General features: G+C 45.0%; 1 protein-coding gene across 3 annotated transcripts in view; it reads right to left on the reverse strand.

Moving 5' to 3' along the window:
* The window catches only part of LARP4B (La ribonucleoprotein 4B), a 56608-nt gene extending 40202 nt beyond the window's left edge, over positions 1-16406 (reverse strand). The window contains exon 1 of one of the 3 annotated variants that reach the window (XM_032181043.1): positions 16385-16406. The gene's annotated coding sequence lies outside the window, so the exon portion shown is untranslated. Of the gene's footprint in view, positions 1-15933; positions 16114-16384 lie in introns of those variants that run through there. The other 2 variants (XM_032181044.1, XM_032181042.1) reach the window with 2 other exon arrangements.
* Between the last annotated feature and the right edge of the window lie 6853 nt (positions 16407-23259).

Below are 23259 nucleotides of genomic sequence, written 5' to 3' on the forward strand. Positions count from 1 at the left end.
GCACGGCGATTCCCAAATCAATTCCCAAATCCCTCCATGTCACCTGCTGATCTCACAGCTCCTCATTTCCCTCCTAGGCTTAGCACGTCCCCAGTCACACCGCAACCTCTTCCACCCTCCAGTATGTCGCGTAAGCGCCAGCACTTTGTAAATCCATGGATTGTGGAAGGAAAACAGCCAGGAACATGTGATTCTAACAAACAAGAGTAAAGTTCCACTACACATATGCTCTTTAAAGCATTTGCTGACTGGCCATCGAGCACAAAATATTCAGCTAAATCATTAATTTAGGCTGAGGGTAGACTAGTTGTCAGCCAGCTTGATAGATAACAGATGCCTGCAACGTTCACGTTACTGGTGGCTTGCCCAAGCAATCTGAAGTTGGGAGAAGAACAGTACATCACTGTTGCTTTTCAGAAGCCCTTCAGATGAGATTACACAAGACCCTTATCGCAGACTAGGCCTAGATTGAAGCTCCAGGTAACTTTGTTTGGATTGCTCAGACTAATAATTATTCTCATTAGCACACATATTTGTTGTGATAGACATCACAACAAATTCACTGACCTCATGAGAAGTTATATCAATAAAAGTATGGGCTTTGCATTGTTGTTAAGTCACGTTTCCATCATTAAGGATCAAAACATTTCTCAAACCAAATAAAACATTATTATAACCTGTTTTAGGAGGATGTTCAACCCACCGTTTAAGTCCTATGCTTTTAACAATGCCCAGCTACTGCCTTTCTACAAATGCATAAACCACACTGAAAGATCCTGTAGTCTTCTTCCTTGAGTAGCTCACACTGCTTGAAGTCTGCGGGATGGCAAGTGCTCTGCTGCAAAATCCCATCCGTTCTGCTGTGCTTCAATACAACTTCACGTGCTGCGAAGTTACATGCATGAACTTCTCCACCACAGTTTCCACTCACCAGGCTCTTAAAGCATAAAGGCTGCATGACAGCAGCTGCCACGACTGTCATGTCAGGGAACACAGTGCTTGTGGAAAAAAGCAGCACAGAGAAGGAAAAAAATAGGAATTAAAAGAAAAAACCATCACCAGATATTAAAGGCTACTGGCAGGATGCTTTCAGCACGCTATTCATTAATACTGATATTGTTATAAATACCTTTGCACACAAACTTATTTGCAGAACCAGGCAGTATTTGACAGTGCCAGCAACTCCAGATAAGCATTTATAGCTTAGAAGAGTTTACTCCCTCTTGTAGTTTAATGGTCGAATTCACAAGTTTGACGTGGCATTTGAACACAGCAATCAAGTTTTTAACTCCATTAAGCAGCTGACTTGCCCACCACTTTAACAGATACACTGGCTCACTGAATGCTAAACCATATCTTTGCGTAAATACATACTGCCACAGCAAGTAGGAGACGAGAAAAACGCAGGTCAGCAGAGCACTTTGGGACAGAGAGAGCATTCCCTATGGCACTACACCGAGCTGTCAGAGGTATTTTTTTAACTCAAATTATTTAAAAACACAAGAAAAGTCTTCATAAGCATGCAATCTTTTAAACAATATTCTCAGTCTATAGGAAGCAGATTCACAAAAATTCATGTCTTCCACAAGTTATGCCTTGCCATGCAGCCTACAGAATGGCTGGATTTATGATTTGATTTGGAAGTACCCCATTACGATTTCATTCTTCCATATCATTTCAATTCTGTAAATACGTACACTACATCATTACTTTTCCTTCTGCCTTGCCTTTTGATCACCACAGTGAGTCAAGCTGAACAACGTCAGGTATATTATGCGAAGAGCAAACGAACTCGAGACATGCAAATACTCATTTTCAGAATTGCCTAACCCAAGAGAAGCTGAATGGCTTTTACCTCAGCTTCTCCACAGCAGTTTGGACTTGGTTTGTAAGCAGGCAGGACACTTAACCCCAAAAGATTAAAATACAGGTGAAAACCTATTTCTTTAAAAACAACTACAAAATTCCCAGAACATTCAGCCATGAAGTCCTGATTGCTCCCCAAACTGTAACACTACCTGGTCTGCTAGGCTGGTAATTGCAACAGGAAGAGGAGCTGTGCATTAATGCGGCTGTTTTCTCATTAGAGCAAAGACACAACGAGTGCAGTAACTCTTCACGGGTACATGTACAGAACCTGTCCCTGTAGGCACCTGGTAGCAGTGCTTGATCTGAGGAGCTACAAGAATATTCTCAGCAGGGACTGAGCCACACCGACAGCAGGCACTGCAGCCTCTGCTGAACTGCTCTCCCTCCGAAACACCACAAGCACCTTCACCCAGTTTTCCAAAAAGCTGTCGATGTGATTCTCTACAGAGCTGCATGCCCCTTGTTGTAAGAAGTGTCGTTCCAGAAGATCCCACAGCGTCCACGGGACACCTACAGAGGCAGTGCTCACAACCACGCCATCGCTGCTGTCTGGGTGCCAGGCCAACCGCAGCTGGGGCTGTGCTCATACCAGCCACACGTGCGTGGCAGCGGAGTGCCAACAGCAGGCTAACCTTTACACCGCCTATTAGCTTGGGCTGAGGCATCTTACAGAGCTGGCAGAGTTAATGTTCAACCGTCTGAAGGTATTTATACACAAACACACCACATCCACATCCACCACAACCTTGCCAACATCTCCCAAGACATCTACCGAGTGGTTCCACAGCCACTGCTGCGCCCCCTCACATCCCCCAAAACCTCCCCGGAGTGCAGCTCCCGATCCCCCCACACCTCTGCTTCCATTAGCCGTCTCTAATTTCTCTAATTCATATTCAAAGCACGCTGTTACGGAGGCTGTTTTGCTGCCTAGAGTTACAAAGGTATGAGTAGCAGCATGCATTCCCTCAATCAGGCCAGTCAGATAGATCTGTTATTTAAAAACATGCAAAACCCACAACAATGCTCTAGGGCTGAGATCTTGCCTGCCAACTTTCAGCCCAGTGTAATCAGCCCTTAAAAAGAGATTTACAAATGCAAGTGCTGACAACTAACTTTCACACTGCAAACAGCAACACCATAAAACAAAAAAGCTCGCTAGAATAAAAGATCTTTTCACTGCTCTTCCAGCAGGCAAAAAAAAAAACAACAAAAACAGATTTGAGCCCGGCTGCGCGCACAACTCTTCCTCACAAACATTTTCAAAACTTTAAACACAGATGAAGATAAACTTTTCACACGGCTAATAAAGCAGAAATACACTTCCAGGAACATGAGAAAGCATTAAATGTTTTCAAAACAGAGGTGCAGTTCTCAACTTACGCCTCACAACAACCTGCCAGTTGCCGGCCAAAGCCCTCCTTCCAGTCACCCAGCATACTTTCTCACCGCCTTTCACACCCTCCTGAGAGCATCCATGAGGATCAGGAGAAGTAATCACAGCTACCATTGACTCCACCTTTGGAAAGAGCTCCAGCATCTGCAAACACATCACATCGCTGATTTCCTGCAGCAAGAAACACCTGAAACATGCTGACCACTGGGTTAGCTACAGAGCAGTATCACCTCCTTGACTGGCTTGAATGCAGAAGGCAGGTATTTAACTGAATGGAAAAACAGTATTTAACCTCCAAAATCACGTTCCTAATTTGCCATGACACTGTCTTATATTCCTATGAGCTAGGAGGGTCTGAACAGCACTTAGTTTTAGAAAATTACTTAAGACTTCAGAGTTGATAGGAGAAACAACACACGCCTCTTCCAAAGGTACGTCCCCAGTTTAATACATCACCTCCTGTTTGTTTACTTTTGTTTTCTTGCTCGTCTCATGAATGTTTTGAATACCCAAGCAATATGTGGTCAGTTCTTGACATATTGCATTCTCACTCCAGGTAAAGCTGTTTATAGAGCACCACGAAAACCTGGTGAATCCAACTCCCTGGCTGCAGGTTTCCCTCCGTCTCAGTGTTGAAAAGCATTACAAACTGGAGCCTGCCACTTTTAATCAGAGGGCTGCTTTAAAAGACTTCCGAAGAAAGATTCCAGCTGTTAATGCCAGAGCAGCACCATCATCCCCCTGCATGGGACCAGCGTTACCGTTTTGAAGATAAATAACCCCAGAAAGCTCCGTCGCTGCGAGGGTCCTCACAGAGAGTCCATGACACAGCTCCTACGTAGATGTCAGGTTCCCATCCTTCCTTTCAAAACGGGAAATCAATCTCTGAGCAGCAGATGGGAGAAGCAATGCATCATTCAAAGGGCAGTGTTATTTAAAAGGAGACACACTACGAGGTGGTTACGTTACCACAGTGGACATTAAAAAGCCCAGCAACACAAAAAGGCCCATTTGTCAGCCGCAATCTGTGCAATCACCATCACGTCTACAGAAGTTGTAAACTCCGTGTTACCCAACAGCAATTAAAAAGCTGACACGACATAAATATTTAGTCACAGCGTGTGTCCGCAGAAGTTAAATATTGAATACACCACTGCTTTAAAAATCAGCACACGGCTCCCGATTTGTTTAACTGCTAATTAACTCCCCAGTAGGGGGAAAAGTTGAAAGTTTCACCTAGTTTGACCACATGCCCAGACGTTATCAGCGCCTGCCAGCTGAAGGCTTCCAAACATGCGCGCAGCCAGGGCAAGTGCCAGCACGACTACCGGGAGGTGAGGTTTCACAAAACCTCAGAAGTACCAGCGGATTTTCTTCATTTTTCCTTCCTGACAAGAAAATTGCCCGTGCCCGAGCACTCCCCGGGAAGCACCCAGAACAACGCAGGAATTGGGGTTTTGACGAGGAACACGTACACACGCACAGCAGGTGAGCCCACACCTGGTACTCACTTGGCAGATGCGAGGCCTTTTAAAACCCATGTGGCACCACGTCTGAACCAGACACCGCACATAAGGACATTTTAATGCTGTACTCCTTTTAAAAACATTCTGCAACAGCAAATGCTTGCTCTGAGGGTTTAGAGCTGCTGCCTCCACTTCCCAAGTTTTTGTTGTTTCTGTTCTTTAAGCAGCTGATAGTTTCCAAAACTATTCCGCAGTTTCAGTAACAATCTCTTCAGGTGTAGCTGCTCCTCTAAGAACGGTCCAAATTTCATGAGCACGAGTTAACTTTGCCGTGCGAAGGGAACACTGAGTCTCCTGATTTCAAGACCTACCAGACATTTCTGTGCTGGGCTTCCTGAGTAATTTGCAATCTCATCCCGTGCTAAGCTTCCTGATCCCGACTCGCACACAGACATGGGCAATGGCGCTGCGCATAGAACTGATTACTCTGCAGGTCTAGAAATTCAGATCGTTAACAGTAATTAGCTGTCCGAGAGATACCGAGCAATAAGTTACTGAACAAAGGTGACAGATTACCAAAGAAACCTGATGCTAGTGAGTAAGTGCTCTGTGCAGAGGTACACGGGAAGGTCTGGCAGTCGCCAGCAAGAGAAATAGGGGGAAGGGCAGAAATTTAGAGCCTTTTGTACCCACTCAATCCCAGACAGTAAAAAGAAAGCGTGACAGCCCACGGGAGGTGAGGGGATGACCCTGACCAGCCGACAGTCCCAGTTCTCATTTTCAAGTCCAGCCTTCCAAGCGCTGCATTTCAAATACACACACTTACAAGGAAATCCCTTTACTCTACCGAACGGGATCACCGTTTCTGCTGTCCTCTTGCACACCAAGAAAGGTTTACATGCAGGTACTATCCCATACACACCTGAACATCACTCCAAGAAGAGTAACAGACCCGTGGAACACGTCCTCCTCGTAACACAACACACCACGCACTTCATGGTATGTAAGCTAAGAGGTCCTGCTGTTTAAGGACACTAGGAACACCCACCGGATCAGGAATAACCTACTGGGAAGAAGCTTTCGTGCCTGATAAGAACACCACGTGCCCCGAAGACAAGTGACATTGTGTCAGGAGCAGTTTCAGTTTGCTTACAGCTTGTTCTCAATTTTCAGATCTGAAGCAGCACTTTCCTGCCTGCAGACTGAAGCACATAACATTATAAACCCCAAAGTATTAATTAACCGGAGTTGCTGCATGCAGCACATCCATCACGAAGCCACAAGCTTGTTTTCTTCACCTTAAGTGGACTAACAGCACACACCCTGCAGGTTATCCATACAGACGCATATTTTATTTCCATTATCACGACTGCATGTCAGATAGGGTATTTTTTTTTTTTTTTATCAGATGACGATTTCAAAAACATTCCAGACCTAATTAAAATAAACTCTTCACTCTCCTATTGTGCGTTATTTCAGCAACCCTCAAACGGCAGAGTTCAATTTGTCAGTAGCTCAGCCACGCCGTGACAATTTTGCAGAGACAGGTGGAATGCCACCTCGGCATGAAGCAGCTACATCACAGCGCTCCTCAAAGCCATCCTCTGGAGTAACCAGATAGAAAAGTACCAGCTGATGGTTTCAGCTGGAGAATCCCCAGTGCTACGCTCATGACCAAGGCCTACCAAAAGCAGAAGACATCTCACACTCAAGGAGAGAGAAGTCTTATTTCTTTCTCAGGAAAGAGATAAACGAAGTGCTTGAGTGTCAGATTGGTGAAGTACCTGAAAGTACTTCACTTTCCATTCAAACACTCCCTTACTCGCCCCCAGTTCAGTTCACAACTGTTTGACCTCTACCCTGCCTCCCAGCCCCGGTCTCCCTTCCGATTTATCCAGGACAGCGATCAGCAGCGAGAGCAGAGACGGAACAGATTTGAGCGAGCTCCTTCCCACCAGGAGCTGACCGGAGACCTGCCCAGGGACAGCCTGCACACATGCACTGCTACTTCTGGCACCACCAGCAGAGCAGACAGAGCACTGCTGCTCCCAATGAAGTTAACAGGCCAGGCCCATCTCTCTCTGCTGCTGTTACTCATCTATAAAGCAGCACCTCTGCTTCCAAGCCGTAGGATGGAGACCACACACTTTAAAGGAGCCTAACCACAGAGGGAGGCTAACTTGGCGAACAGTCCTTTAAGACAGCCCACCTATATCACGGCCAAAACTAACAAATAAAAACCATTTCTGCTCAACATGGATTAAAAGCAGCTATAAGACGTGGTGGAAGCTCCCTCCTTCCACGAGATTTTTTGAGTATCTGGACATGCAGACAAGAGAAGCCCACCGATGAGGCTTTCATCAAAGCCCAGGCAGCACACGCTGTACTCACACACTACTCATTGATTTCTCGTGATGCTCCCATCCATCTGCATTCACCTGTTACACCACGAGGCATCAGCCAGTGTCTGCGCAGTGCCCGGAGTGCTGGGATTCACATCTGCAAATACTTATTTGCAAAAAATGAAGCAATACAAATAAAATGCATTGGTACTTTTAATAACAGAAATACTTCCAACTGCTAAAACTGTTTACCTACTACAGAAATACTGCAGATGCTTTGGTGGGATCTTTTACAGGCTAAACGCATCCTTCTCTAAAAGCTAACGCTTCTCAACAACTTCAGATACGTTGACACCTACCAACCCCAGGCTTTTCGTGTTGTACCACTGTTCACTGATGCAGAAATTATTTTTTTGTTTAATGCAAACGTTAGGAAAGCATCACAAAAATACATTTCCGAAGTTTAGCGCCATCAAACGCGAAACCTCATCTAATTCCTCATCAGCTTCTATCATCCACTTTGCTCATCCGCACTGAGGTCACATGAACTGACAGTTGCTCAACGCCTCTGTGCACACAGAAAGCAGAAGACCACGACAACTGACTGGCAGCCGGGAGCCGAGCTGGGAAGAAAATTACAGCTTGACCTGGAGTAGATGGGACAGGAGCTGCTATCCGCTAGTGGCTAGGGATTTCATAAAATACTGTTATTTTCATTTCTGGACTAGTTCTAAATAGGCGTTTGCAGAACGCCGAATACTAACTTAAACTCCCATTTACTTAGCAGAGAAACTTTACAAGAACTTGCACTCACCTTTAGCCCAAGTTACTCCTTCCCACAGGCAACACCCTGGTGAGGAGCTCAGTGTGACTATCCAAAAAAGCCACGTGAAAGGCTTCTCAGGTATTTTCCCTGTAACCTACAGTTCTTCACTTTGACACACCTTATTTGCAGCAGGTGAGTTTACTGGGGCACTCAGGATCCTAAGTCTGTCTTGTTCGATCGTATCTTCTCATGCACAGCTGAAAAATTACTATGCAAAGATACTATCATGCATAATAATGTATTTTCCTTGCTCATCTTCCCTCCAAACATAGCTGCCTTGCTCTCATTTAATTGAGGGTTATTTTTTCTTTTAAGCTATCTGCTGAAGGGAAGTGGGAGAGATTAATCTTCCTATTCCACAACTGAAGGAAGCAGCAACGAGCTATGCTAAGAGCTCACGTGCAGCAGGGAAGTTTACAGAAACGGTCGCACTTTTGTCATGAGAGGCAATTTTCAGTTTAGCATCGAGGCCGATTCCCAATGTGGACTGGAAAATGTACGATTCTGAACCTTGCTGGCTCCCACCCTCCCCAGCACCTCGGCAGGGCAGCCTCACCATAAACGGACCCGCGGTTTTATAAATTGTTTATTTCACAAAACAACTGCAGCGCCTGTAGTACCTTGCTAGCAGCTGCACGCGTTTAAAGCTCGGATGCAGCAGCTACTTGGCCTTTCTGAATTCTTCAAAGCAGCTAAACCTTCAGGAGATGACACATGACAGAGGACCAACTGCTTCAGCACTTACTTAGAGGAAACAAGCTAGGCGCTGTGCATGAAGAGAGGCAGTTTAGCAATGCTGGGAACAACGAACTTCCTTGTTTCAACTACAGGATGTTCCTCCTCCTGATTTACCAACACGATCCTTTAGTTTTCCGCATACTTCTCTGTGCTGCTAACCAGAAAGTCGCCAACAGACACATACAACGCTAAAAATCTGTCGGTGACTCCAGGCAGCGCAGTTCCCCAAGGTAAAGGAAATGACTGTTCCTTACAGATCTGCTGATTTCTAGAAAAGCCCAGAAATTTGCAGAGGAAGATGCAGCTTGTTGTGATGAAAGTGCAAAAACATCACTCGAAGCACTGAGGTTAATATTTAGGGTAGTTCCAAGGGTGAGGTTACAAGTCTGACGTTCTTTTACACATCTTAAAAGGCTTATCATCCTCGAATAGCCATATTGCTTTTATTTGGATTTCATGTTTCAAGTCTGCAATCAGCGCTGTGCTTAAGGAAGTGGAGGTCAAACACTGCATTAAGAGCTTCTAGGGCACTTAAAGAACAATTCAAAGCACAAAAAAAGAATAAGGCAGCAAATAAGCTTTGAAGCTGTGCTTAAGTTCTTTATCATCACATTCTTGAAACGCACAATGAACGCCTAATTTAGGCAAAGAGAAATCTTAAAGCAAGGAGCTTGGATTCAAATGCAAGCAGATCTAGGGCTCCCAAACAGATCTGGTGTGCCGATGGGACAGCCGCTGCGGTGCTCTCACAGTACAGCTTTGGTCAGAAAGTCTTGGAAAAGTTAAACAGAAAAGGGTCTATACCTGCTTAGAAGTCCAGGTGGGAGGCGTATGTGGAACCAAATAAAACATTGACAATTACAGTACTAGAAGGTGCAATACAAGTTTTCTTCCAACAGGAACGTATACAACAATCCTTGAGGATGCAAGGGTTATTTTAATAAACAGCTGTTCTGCAAAACATACAACCCAGGACGAGCTTCCCTCTGGCTTTGGGGTTTGTTTTCAGGTGACTTGAAAGGCATTCATTTACCTAAAATATGTTAGTTTAAGTTTTGAGACATGCTCAGGAGCAAACCTAAAGCAAAATGAAGCTACCTGCTGAAGAAGCGTCATTTAACTTTAAGGCTTTGTAATACAAAGAGGAAGCTGATGTTTTTGCCAATTATTTCATTAACCTCTTTGCCAGAAATAGAATTTAACCCAAATAATCCAGTCATTTTAGCATTACTTCCTCTTTTGAAAGAAGCTACCATCCTCCATTATGAGCCTCACTGAAATCAGAAGCAACTTTTGCTTACTTTTAAAACACTGCATGACAGCCTATCACCTGCTGGGTTCAAAGTTAGAGCACCCCACCTTTTCAGAGTATCACTGTAATCAAAACTACTGGTAATTCAGGTTTTGACTCACTGTTAAAGGATGGACTGTTCCAGCACTGGAGCTTGGGTTTAAGGACAGTAACACTTTCACGCGAATCAAAATACCCGAGGCACAGACCCTCCTAAAAATTCCACTGATATCTTGAATTCAAGCAGTTAAAATACAAGGCATTAATTAAGAAAATTATAACCGTAACAAAGTGCATTGTAAACTAAATTGCAACAGGTTGGTAAAGACAATCCCTGCTAAGTCTTACAAACGGGTATTAAGTAAAAAATCGGACAAGCTTTAGGCAGGAAGAGGAATACAGACCTAAGATCTTGGAGGCGCTCCAACAGAGGCAGTGCTATTTTGCCCAAATTGTTTGCCTTGCTGCTTTAAACAGCAACATGTTGATCATTTTCTGTCCCTATCTAGCAGGTGGCAACAACACCGAATGGGAACGAAACTCGAAGCTCAGATGGCGAATTCTGCACGTACAGGCAGCTCTTTCCTAAGCTCTGATCCTCAGTGCCCAAAGTAGCTGTGCCCTGATGCTCCACACAGTTTTGCTCTGTTTTTTTCCAACTCCCGGAACACGAGTCAGAAGGCAGCTGAACACATCAAAAGATTTGAGCAGAAACCTCCAGAGTCAGGGTATGAAAAAGCAAGCTGCTTTGGACATTGGCCTGTTGATTCACCAGTTCCTTGTTTGAACAACAGTCAGAGTAAGGCTCTGTTGTGGGGCAACCTGGGACAGCATCACAACCTGTAAAAGTATGCTTGTGCATACCAGCACTGACAGCAAACAAACCCGTAGAGCTGGCACCGGGCTGCACTGTAATCTGCTCAAGCATTTCACCAAGTTTCCGACAGGTGAGTTTGATAAAACGGTTAATATTTTTTTCCTCAACACAATTGCTATTTGGGTAACATTTTGTTTCTCGAGACTCCCTGTCAGATCCCTGACACCCTGTGACAATAAAATACTTGGAAATAGAGGCAGGATGTCAAGTCTGCAGAGAAATACCAAGAAACACTTCCAGGGAATACCAGCAGGCTACAATTCTGTCAAGCAAGCCTGTAACCCCCTCACTGGGGGTGGAATCTATCTTACGAATACTGTCGATAAAGCATCAATACTTCCCCATCACTGCTGATTTAAGGAGGCTAGCAGGGAGGAACCAGTATGAAAGTGAAGGAGAATTAATCTAAGCAAAGAGAAAATACGTGATACTCATGCAAGAAAACGTGGGAAATCTCAGAGTTTAGAGATCCAGTACTTAAACTGACTTGCAACCAGCCCAGCACAGCCTGAAGAGCCAGCCTCAGATAAAATAACTACGTTCTGCAGCTCTGCTCCAAACATGACATTCCTGAAGTTCTGTGTGAACTGCTGACAGCAGCTGCAGGTGTCTCTCTGAAGTTGTTACGCTGCTGTCTGGGTGCAGTTTTAGCAGTGGTAGAGACTTTTAGGAAGATGTCCCTAAGAGACAACAAAATTCTGGGTCCCATTCATTATAGGCCACCACGCCAGACGGACGCATCGATGTCAGCGTGCACCAGAACTGAACCTTGTGCACAGCTCCTGCGACCTGAAGCACGCGTGTACCAAATGGGAGATGCCTGTGAGCACATAGAGGCAATCCAGAACAAACCTCTGCTGTAGGATACAGTCTCGGGGCCACCAGCTCCTTACATGCCAACAGCCTGATGCGAGCACCAAGAGCTGCTGGAAGCGCAGAGGCGGCAATCCATTGAGCTTATGAACGAGTGATTCCTTTGGTATTACATCACTCAGCTACCCATTAAGGAGCTGGACTGACAGGATCCAGAATATGCATAGCCCAGCCCTCCACGGTAAATGAGTGGTAGAAAAGATTAAGGCTCAAAGAAATCGGTGATTCATCAGGGCGTCAAAACAGCGTTTCCCCAATTCCCTGCAATGTTCTAGGCTAAGTAGCTGGCCACATATTAGCAACCCCGTCAGACTTCCAATTTTGGAGTTAATTGCTGTTCCTGAAACACATAGCCAGACACAAAATACCTGCAGCAGCAGCACGCATCACACAACGCTGTCACGGCTATCCTAATCGCCAAATTACCCCGCGTTACAGTCACACCTAATGGAAGTGCTCCAAAGCAGCCCGCTCCCGGCAGCGCTGCCCCGCAGCACCGCCTTCCTGGGCCTTCCTGGGCCAGGGGAAGCCGCTCTCCCCGGGACGGGACACGCAACAGCAACCTGTAGGGAGCACAGAAACGTGGGAGAGCGATGAAAACAGGCAAAGCATTCTTGGCTCCATCACAAAACTTTGGACATATCAGCTGTGAAGCAGCTATCTGAATCTGCTTCTCTCTCACGCTGCTCTGTGGAACTGGGCTACACTTAAATGAATGGGTGCTACAGAAACCAACGGCCAGGCTCCGTGTCCAACAACTTCCTCGAACTCAATATTTTAAAGATAATTTTCATTTGCTGTGAGCCAGTCAGACAAAACCAGTATATTCTTAAAAAAAACAAACAGATTGCTGTAACAGAAATGGGTCTGCTTCAACTATCCAGCTTGTACAGCATCCAATGACTTAGTGACCAGCTGAAATATCACGGAGTTTTATATTCAGATTTATATTTATTTATATTCATAAAGTGCTTCAGAAGCTACGTTTTCACATTTGACATACGACATACTGGCTTGCCTTAAATTTAACACATATAAGAAAGGCAGTCAGAAGCTAAAGCGTTGAAGTTCTGCTTTACAGCATTTTCCATGGGTATTTTTTGATGCAATATGTTATTTGTTTTACTTTTTTTTAGGATATCACATAAAACAAGAATTATTCCAAAACGTATGTTTTACATCATCTTCCCCTCCCTAATCTGCTGACCTTATAAGAATCTAACCAACCAGCTAGTTCTCATTTTGTCTGAGCTGCAGTGATTAAATGAGATATATCTCATAAAAAGTTAGATTCAGTGTGCGTATGATTTGCTTAGGGAACAGCATTGCTCAGATGCCTTTCCTGGGCCTTTTACTACATGAGTAGCTTTTACTCATCTTCTACGCATCTCTCCACATGCTATTGCCTCTTACCAAACTGCCAGGGGAGGGGTTAATTTTCTTCCTTCCAACGTCCTATGTTGTAACATCCTTCCTCTCCCCCTGGTACCTGCGTGCCCATTCTGAATGCAAACTACGAGAGTTGTAAGACCCAAGTCAGTGTAACATCACCGATCCCACACAAGCATAAACACGGAGTTATTTCTAAGAGTTACACAAACTTGTCTAAAAATGTTGTATTGCTAGTAAATGCTTAAAGGAACAAAATGCTTGGCAGACCGCGTTTTGGACGGAACGAGTATCTTCCACCATAAAGCAGCCCCTCTCACATGAATGTGTCCACCAAAAAAATCGCACTTCCAAAGCCTGAAACCACGTTTCTTTGCCTTCTTCACCTGGTCTCCTCTGCCTTTTTCTCTGTGCCAGGGACAGCCTTCTTGACACTGCATTCATTAGCTACCTCCACAGCCACCTCTGCGCCTGCTTTCACAGAAGATCTCCAAGACAAGAAGGCTCCTCTTCAAGGTTGGTAAGGCTGGGGCCCTTGAACACACCTACCCTTCCAACACAGACACAAAAAAACATCAATCAAGTGCTCTAGGTGCTCATTTGGATAGCTTAGCCATTACCTTACAAGACTGTGAGGGGCCAGAAAGCCACCTGGTTAAAAGAAATAAGCTAATGAAAGACATTTACTCCCTATTACTCTGCTCTTTATAACTTCTTTCTTACTGCCTTTCAGCTGTCACTTTAGATTTGCCACGCACCATGGTTAAGAGTATGCCCTTTCTGTGCCTAGCATGTGCATTCGGGTAGGTAACACACTAAATATTTAAGGAAGTTTGCATTACCCTGCCAGTGAAGCTCACAACCAACTTAAAGCCTAAGCCACCGCCAGATCCGGGACTTAGCATGAAATGCAGCAAGAGATCTCCAGGGCACATGTAGATTACGCGGAGGCAAGCTGCATTTCTTTTGCATTTCAATGAAATAGCCAGGTAGTTCATTTCACTTGAAGTTCAACATCAAAGGAGGAGATTGCCCATATGGTTTACCCCATGTCTGAAAAAAAAAACACCCAAAAATCATAACCCTGAAGCCCCCACGATTGCCTTCAGTTAGAGATCCTCCATCTTGCCCTGTACTGAACCAGATTTACATTCCAGCCCCAGGTCTGAACGTATAGAAATCACCTGTAAGTCAGCCGTACCTTTCTGTGGGTGTATTGGCATCAGAGCAAGCCAAAAAAGCACCCAAGGTACAACACACGCTCACACTGACCCCTCATTCCTTTAGGGCATCCGCGTGTAAACACTTAACAAAAACAAAGAATTACACGGGAAAAAACTCAGCCTAATCCCAAACATTACGTGCAATTAAGGACCCAATTATATATGAGGAAAACATGCAATCACTTGTCTAGGAACATTCAAGAGGTCAAATGTTTCCTACCAACTCATTTATCCAAACCTGGTATTTCACTGTCAACAAGGAATATTACTTTTTTTTTTTTTTTTGCCTGAATAGAACATCAATTAAACACAGCAGTAATTTGGGCTTCTTATACAAACAGCACATCCACGTAAACGGCAACATAAGGAAAATAAAACTACTTGGAGACGTTATGGATAACATACCTGCCATTTCCTACACCTGCCTTATCAGGACATAGCGCTGTCATCTCCCCCCTCGCCACAACACACAATATCTAATAGAAAATATCAATATCCTCCTAATTGCTGGGGTGAATAAGCTGATTAGTTGCCTATCTCAAGAATTAACTTGAAGAACTGCTTACAGCTCAGCAGGAAACAAGTGAAAGTTCAACTGATAAAAAGTTGCCAGATGAGAATCAAAACCCTGGAGTTGTGAAATCCCAGCAAGTTGAGAGAAAAAGCACAAAAACACGCTCTGACCTTTTTAAAAATGATCCGGTCCCTTAAACTCTGATCTGATTTACATAAAAATTAAGCCACAGGAAAGATTAGAGCTTTTCGATCGCGATCCTGAGGCAGCCCTTCAGGAAGCTCCCTATTGCTATTTTATTGAGGGTTCAGAGGGTGGCCAACAAAACTAGGCCAGAGACGAGGCGCAGCGCTGCCAGCCAGAATTCCCAGGGTTTTACCCCAACCGTGACTCAAGTTTAAACAGTGGTTTTGAAACCAACTCTCCCTGCGTGGCCACGGGCAAAGCGTTAACCACTTCGCCTCAATTCCCTCACCTACAGAACATAAATAATTATACTTATCTGCCGCAGAGGAACCTTGGACAACATTGTTTGGCAAGCGCGCATCTGCTTAAGCTGCGGACAGAGCTATGTAGTAATTCCCAGCATCTGCACAAACTGAAACCGAGAGTGAAAACAACTCGGCTGAGGCAGCCGGCGACACCGTCCTCAGAGGGGGGTGGGGGGGGCAAAACGCCGTTTGGGCACCGGCTGCTGCTGCCAGCGCTGCTCTGCGCCCTGCACCCCTCGTGCAAAGCCCGTGGGGCCGGCGGGGTGCCCACTGCCGAAGCGCTCCGGGGGTGCTCCTGGAGGTGCAGTCACGGCTCCGTGTCCCGGAGGTTCGCAGCCGCCCCCCCACCCCCCAACCCAACGGCTCCCCCGTTCCCGTTCCCCTTCTCCCCCCCTCCCTCCCCGAGGGACCGCAGGGAGCGAAGCCGGGGCGGCGCCTGGCCCTACCCCGGCGGCAGCACGGCCCGGAGCCGGCCTCCTTCCTCCTCCTCTCCTCCTCCTCCTCCTCCCGCTCCCCCGGGAGCCGCCTCGGGTGGGAAGATGGCGGCTTCCCCAGCAGGCGGGGGGGGGGGGGGGTTGGGGGGGTGCCGCCGGCCCCGCCGCTCCCCGCAGCGGCCTCCCGGGGAGGAGCCGGGCGCTCACCTGTCACAGCCGCCGCCGCCCTGCGGCCGGGCCTGGCCGGGGAACGACGAGAAGAGCAGCAGCGGCCGGGGAAAGGGAAGAAGGGAAGGGAAAGGGGAGAGGAAAGGGGAGAGGGGGGGGGGGGAGGGAAGCAGCCGGCCGGCCGCCGCCGCTGGGGCCCTGTGTCGCTGAGCGGGGGCCGGGCCGGGGCCTGTCCGTGCGTGGCTGCCGCTGCGCCGCCGCCGCCGCCGCCGGGAGGAGGAGGAGGAGGAGGAGGAGGAGAAGCGGAGCGCGGGGCGGGGCCGGCAGCGGGCGGCGGCGGGCGGGGGGCGCGGAGGAGGAGGAGGAAGAGGAGGGGGAGGAAGGAGAGGAAGGAGAGGAAGGAGCGGAGGAGGAGGAGGAGGAGGAGGAGGAGGAAGGACGCGGCGGCGGCGGCGGGGCCCGCGACGTCTGGGAGCCGAGCCTCACGCACCCGCTCGCATGAGAGACCCGCTTCCGGCTCCCGGCGGAAGTCCCGCCTTCCGCCGGCGGAAGGGATTGGGCGGCGGCGGCGGCGGTGCTGGCGGTGCTGGCGGCGGCGGGCGCGCGGGGCCGGCGGCGGCGCGGCCGGATTGGCGGAGGGGGAGCTGCCCCCGCCCCCGCCCCCGCCCCGCCCCGCCCCGCCGCGCGCGCCATGGAGGTTTGGCGCCGCGCGGCCGCCGTAGCCGCGGGCGGCGTTGCTAGGGGCCGAGGGGGGGCTGCGGCCCGGCCTCGCCTCACGGGGCTGCGGGCGGGCCCTGAGGGATCCTGGCGCAAAGCTGGGGGGATCGCGGAGTAAATGTGAATAAAGTTGTCTGACCGAGCCCAGCTGCGATTGTTTATTGTCACCGTGTGCCCGCCCAGAGCCAGAAAGGCATAAAGTTGAGGAAAGCACCAGTATCGCCTGCTCCAACCGCCCCCCTACCACCAGTGTCACCACCAAGCCGTGTCCCCAAGCACCGCGTCCAGCCCCTCCTTGAACACCCCCAGGGACGGGGACTCCACCACCTCCCTGGGCAGCCTGTCCCAACGCCTGGCTGCTCTTTCTGAGAGGAAATGTCTCCTCATTTCCAACCTACCCCAGTCCTATGTCCCTAGTCCATTTCCCCCTAATCCTATCACCAGTTACCTGTGAGAAGAGTCCGACCCCCAGCTCCCCGCACCTTCCTCTCAGGCAGTTGCAATGAGGTCTCCCCTGCGCCTCCTCAAACACAAACACACTCCTTCATACATATTCGGTTGCGTACAGCTGAGGCAAATCCCAGGAGCACACTTCTTTGCCCAAAAAACAAACCTTCCCAAACAGTTCTGGCTATTCAGTGCAGATCAGAAGTTGTTTTTAACTCCAGTTACCTAGGGAAATGGAAAATGAGGTGTATTCTCCATCAGCACTTCAAAAAACTTGTGGAAAGAAGCGTGCCCCGTAACTGTTCCTAACCCTCCGCTTCCTATCCACCTCAAGTGACACGCTTAGAGCCCCTCACATCCATCCAGTGACACCTCTCTGTACCATGCACTGCTGCCTGTATTTTTATCTCATGAATGTATCTAGATAAGGCCTCCTGGATCCTGTTCTTAATCCTTACTGATAAGAGTTATGTTCCTGCCTTCGAGGTATCTGACAGAAGGTCCTGTAGAAACAATGCTACAATTAACCTAGAACACGTCTTCTTGTGACCCACAAGTACCCTTTGGAACTGTTTTTGAGACTGCTGTGTTCTGCCACATCCCTATCAAGCAGAGGCAATAAAGTGCATCACAGTGCTGGAGAGGAGGTCAGGTCTTATCAGAGGGGAGGTTTTGCTATTCGTCCCAAGGAAACGTGTCTGAGAATTCATTCCTGGGCAAACCAATATTTCTGCTAGCTTAGATGTTGTTTTCCTTAGTAAGTTGTTTTCCATAATTCTGGTGATGGAGAAAACCTGAGTAAAGGTTTGATATGGTTTAGTGGAGGACTTGTTAGTGTTATGTCAGAGGTTGGACTCGATGATCTTGAGGTCTCTTCCAACCTAGACAATTCTGTGATTCTGTGAAAGGCAGATGGCTAGCATAGAGACAGTTTGAGAAAAGGAATAAAACTTAATTTTTAGCATAGGTGTTTAGAAGGAAAAATGCCACAAGCAGTGCAGGAACTATGACTGATCCATTAGCTGGTCACCATGCAACTCTTCTCTAAAGAATTAATTACTTAAAAGTCTAAAACAATTGCTATTCATAATTCTTTTTCATAGTATAAAGGAGCTCAATCTAATTATTTTTCTTTAAAGCTAGTCTATTGCTCAGCAGGTTACAGTTCTCATCCAGAAAAGAAAAAAAAAAAAAAAAAGATTTAATAATAAACTCTCAGATATGATGAATCCCATTATATCCTTTCTCTAGAGGGGCCTTAAAATTCCTGATACTTACCCCTTTAGACATACAGACTTTTTGTCTCTCCCAAGCCTTATCCTCATGCAATACTTGGGCAGGAAAGCAAACACAGGAGACCAGCAAGGAGACTGCACTGCATCACTCCTACTAACTCAAAGTTTATGATTTCAGAGCTCATCTCTCCTTCTGTAACTGAAGTGATGGCTGACAGAAGGGGGAAAGAGAGAGACACAGCGACTGATTCCTGAGAGAGACACAGTGACTGATTCCTGTAAAGCACCAACACTAAGAGGCATGTAGGTAGGCAGACTTCACTGTAGGTAGGAGTTTCCTTAATGCTTTGTAATGGATAGAGTTTGTACTGTTTGTTTGGGATTTTCTTCCCAAAGTAACTGAACTGTGTTATTAAAGAAGAAAAATACTCTTGAGACTAATTTTTTTTTTAAGGTCAATATTATAAAAATGTCAGATATTGACAGACAGGCCAATATATAGGTATTGGGTTTATGATTTTTATTTTATTGATGTGAAGTTTTATTGTAGTTCACTAACAGCCAAACTAGTGCACTTTTTCCATAAAATAATGTGAGCTTTCTACTTGCCTGGGTCAGTTCTAATACTCTTCTCAGTGTGGGGGATGTAGAGCTTAATGACTGAATGCTTCTATTTTTAATGGCATACAGCTGAGATCAAAGAGATTTGACATATTTTCTTTTGTATGCTAGTAGCTGAGGAATGTGTGCACAGGTATGAGTAAAATATTACAAATAACGCTGGATGCTGTGCGGTTATAGAAACTACGCCGGTTCCAACTCAACAGCCTGGGGGAAGAATGCATCTCTAAAAGAACAATGTGGACATTATTAGGACACTATTAGCCCACAAAAGTAAAACAACATTAGACAAAGTAGTTCTTTCTTTCTTGATCCGTGGTCAAACAGATATAGAAAGGACTATGTGAGTTACTTATCAATATGTTAGTTATATATTGTCAAAATTATACTTCGTAAGACTTTTTAAATCAAGATTCCTAGTTCAGTGAAAAAGCATCAGGTATTTGGTATATTTTGGAAGATAATGCCTAATGAAGCAAAAAATACATCATTCCTGGAAACTAAGCATGGAATTTAGCAGTCAGAAACTTGAACCCTTTAAAATCAAAAAATTTACTGCAATGCTTTTGCTTTACAGTCCATAAGTTTCGAGTGAGTGTAATACAAAGGATAATACTTCCTTCCTCACAAGAGCAGTGAGGATTAATTCATTAAAGTTTGTGAAGCACTCTGGTGGCGTGATAAAAAAAACTTCCACTGAAACAGGACAAGATTTCTGCTCTTTATGGTTGTTCCTGGTTTAGGCTACATTTTTTTTCTTCTTCTTCTTTTCTTCCTTTTTACTCCTTTGCAATACACGCTAGCAGTTGCATTCTCGAAGTATTTTATCCTGCAATTCAGTGGAATAAGGCTGTATGAATCACCTGTACTTAAGAACTGCTGACCTGGAACACTTGCCTAAACTCACAAACCACTCAGTGCTTTGCAGTTTGTGAGACTTCATAAGGCAAGTAATAATCCTTTACAGTTCCTGATGCTGTTGTGCGAGAAGAGAGAGATCTTTTCAAACATAAGATACAAAATGATTGCATGCAATGGGCTATCCCTGTCATAAAACTGCAACTTAAATAAAATCCAGTAATCATTCTACATTGCATTGGTTTGCTGAGTAGTATATTAAGTATACATTATTTCTATGTCAGTATCTTTCATAGCTCACAAGTGAATAGTTGACTGTCTGTGTAAAAGCCAGTCTGTATTCCAAGTAAACTACCATCTAAACAGTCAATGCAGACGAAGATGAGGAGAAGCTAGATGCTGATTAGAAAGAGAGAGGAAAGTAAGACAGATTAATTGACCTGCCCGAAGATTATTTAAGATATCTACATTTGAGTCACAGCTCTACATAGAATCCTGTAGTTTAGTGAAAGATTCAGTCTTCCTTTACAGCTAAATGAAGATTCGTTGTCAAGTAAACTGTTAAAAGTCCATTACTGCTCACATAGATCTATCATCTCTATTACTTACACATCTCTAACTGTAGGAATTATCCAGTTTCAGATCAGAGATGTTCCAATATAATTTTTATTTGCTTTTTTAATGACATATCCTTTATTTTCGATTAAGTGCTGATGCACAAATATGGAGTATTGGATCCGTTTCTTTTCTAATTGGAGAATAATTTACAGCAAAGTGGCTAGGCTATCATGAAACAATTTCTTCATTATATTTAGTGCCAAAATTCAATTTGACTGCAATGATATTCCAATGCAGAGATAGCAGCACTGAGCTATGCAATTGACTCATGTGATTGACAACATGAACATGTGCACTTTCTGACTTGCTTGGATCAGCTGCTCTGTTTGGTAACAAACCTTGTGAAGTGCTGCTGTAGAACTAGTTCAAACAAACCCTTACTTAACAGATTTTTCCCTCTAGCCTTGTCCCTTTGGCAGGTTATTTATATTTCTTTAACACGCGGAGACACCTTTAAAATAAGGTTGTGGTGTAGGTACCAGCTATTGTTAAACATTGATTTTCATTAATGCAGTGTAAAAAAGCCTAAGCTGTAATGATAAATATTAAAACCGTTGTTAACAGCAGCTGATTACAAACTTTCAAGAGATGGTTTAGCAGTAATAATTACCATTAATTGGGCATAATCACAAGTCTGAAAATTACCATCCTATTTCATGGGGTTTACGCTATCACCAAACAAACCGGGCCTTACTCTACATATAGCAGGTCTGCAGCAGAGCCAGGACTTGAAACCAGGTCTCTCATGTTCCAGGTTTGAGCAGTTGCTACTGGCTTCCATTTAGTCATTGTTCATCTGGGAGAATGTTTGGTTCTTTAGCTGCTGAGCCCATTTTTAAAACCTAATTAAACTTTAATAAGGAATCATATAATTTACATAGATTTTGTGGTTGAGTAAGAATTTTCTGAAGGGATCTGAAAATCAACTCCGATTTTCTTAGCAATACGCACGTTGGCAATTTTCTTCCTTTGTACTTTGTTTTGTTATTCTACCACTATTGTCTCTGAGCATTTCACATCATTCTTTAAATATCATTGCAGCCACTGTGTGAAGTGTGTCAGTATGTTTATCCTCAATCAACAGGTGGCAAGCTAAAGCATGAAGATGTTTGAGCTCAGTCTTGTAACTGATCCTGTGCAAAAGCTGTGTCTCCTCTGAGAAGTGATTATAATTTTGTATTTCTGTCTTCTTCAGCCTTATGCTGAGACTCAATGATGACCACATATATGTACATCTTTATTTCACAAGCTTCCTATTTCAAACATTAGGGTCTTGAATTATATTTCCTGATACTATTTTCATAAATAACAGAAAAAATATTTACTGTTTTTCTGTTTTTGCTTTTTGATGCAATTTTAATTCTTCCCTTCTCACTTACATTGGAGAACTGTGAAGAAAATTGCATGAAAAAAAAATCAGTCCACTGGTTTAATGTTTTGCAAAGCTATGGATATCATACAAGACGTATTCTGTAATAGTGAGCTGGGATAAAATGTTGGAACTTGATAACGTAAATTTGAAGACTTGAGAAATAAGCACATAGAAGCAGATTTGTGACACCATTGTTTCCAGTTATTCAGGAAAAATGTACTCCTTAACCGAAATTAACATTTTGTTTGGCCATTAGTAAATTTTTTATCAGATAGACTTCTTAGTATGCCCCATGCATCATAGCAGAGAATTTGAATATGTAGGAATAGAGCAAACTTAGAACTCAGAAAGTGTTTCTTTTCTGAAGTTTATTCAGACCAAATAAAATGCTAATTAAAAAAAGAAAATGTGGAAACTGCTGCAGACTGTTATTTCATAAGTGTGTTAGATACAGGACAGGTTATCTGTAAAGTGGGAAAGCTTCAGGTTTATAATAAAGAGCACTTGTTGGAGTCTGTAGTAAATGCACCAGAAATTCAGGTGCAATTTAGTGTTTCAAATGCCATAAAACAGTGAGTATCACTAGAGTTTAAAAATACTTTGATATACCGTGGGCTAGTTGTAGGCTCTGAGAAACGCTTTGATGTCAACGTGCTGGGCAGTGCTTTTTATCCAGAGATCCTAAGGTCACAGTGAGTTGCAGTAATCTCTTTCACACTACTGCTTTTCAGGGTCATTGCAGCTCAGGCTACCAAGGAGTGTACCCAAAACACCCTTTCAGCACTAGCGATTCCCAGCTGCTGTCATAGTCCTTTGCGACTGCTGGCTGCTGATGTGATTGGGAATGGGCTGCCCAGCCCACAGCAACAACAGTGGGACTGCAAAACTGGGTCGAGGCAGCTGTGCTACACTCTTCTTCAGAGGCACCCAAACTGCTCCATCTGAATAAGGAGACCGTGTATCCTTCTTCAAAGTACTGGGCGTACAATGCCTGGCACTTCATTTCAGCATCCCCTAAGCTGACAGTTCCTGGCTTTGCTGTTCTTTTCACAGCTTCAAGAACTGATTCACCCTGCTGCTTATAATTAAATATATCCAGCAAAAGGGGTTGTTTTGAGAGTTTTACACCGTATAGCTTGATTATGAGGTTATATCTTTCTTAATTATATTAAAAATAAGTTTGCTAGAAGAGGTGATTAGGGACAATAGCACCAAAAGTGGCAGGAAAGCCCCAGTTGTATTCATCAGTCAGGACAGGAGGATTTTTTGGTTTTTCTTTCCACATATCCTTTTGAATTATAGGCTTACTGCTCCTGAAGCTGCAGAGCTCAAGGTGATCATTAGATAAGTCAAAAGTGTCATTCTTCACACGCTGAAATGTCTAAAAGCTAATTCCACTGTAGATCACCTGTACTCTGCTATATAAATAAAAACAGTGTCAGCTTATGAGTCACAAACATGAATCACATGAAAGCGGGGTCTGTAATCAAGGGGAGT

Source organism: Aythya fuligula, chromosome 2, assembly GCF_009819795.1.
Source record: "Aythya fuligula isolate bAytFul2 chromosome 2, bAytFul2.pri, whole genome shotgun sequence".
Classification (NCBI taxonomy): domain Eukaryota; kingdom Metazoa; phylum Chordata; class Aves; order Anseriformes; family Anatidae; genus Aythya; species Aythya fuligula.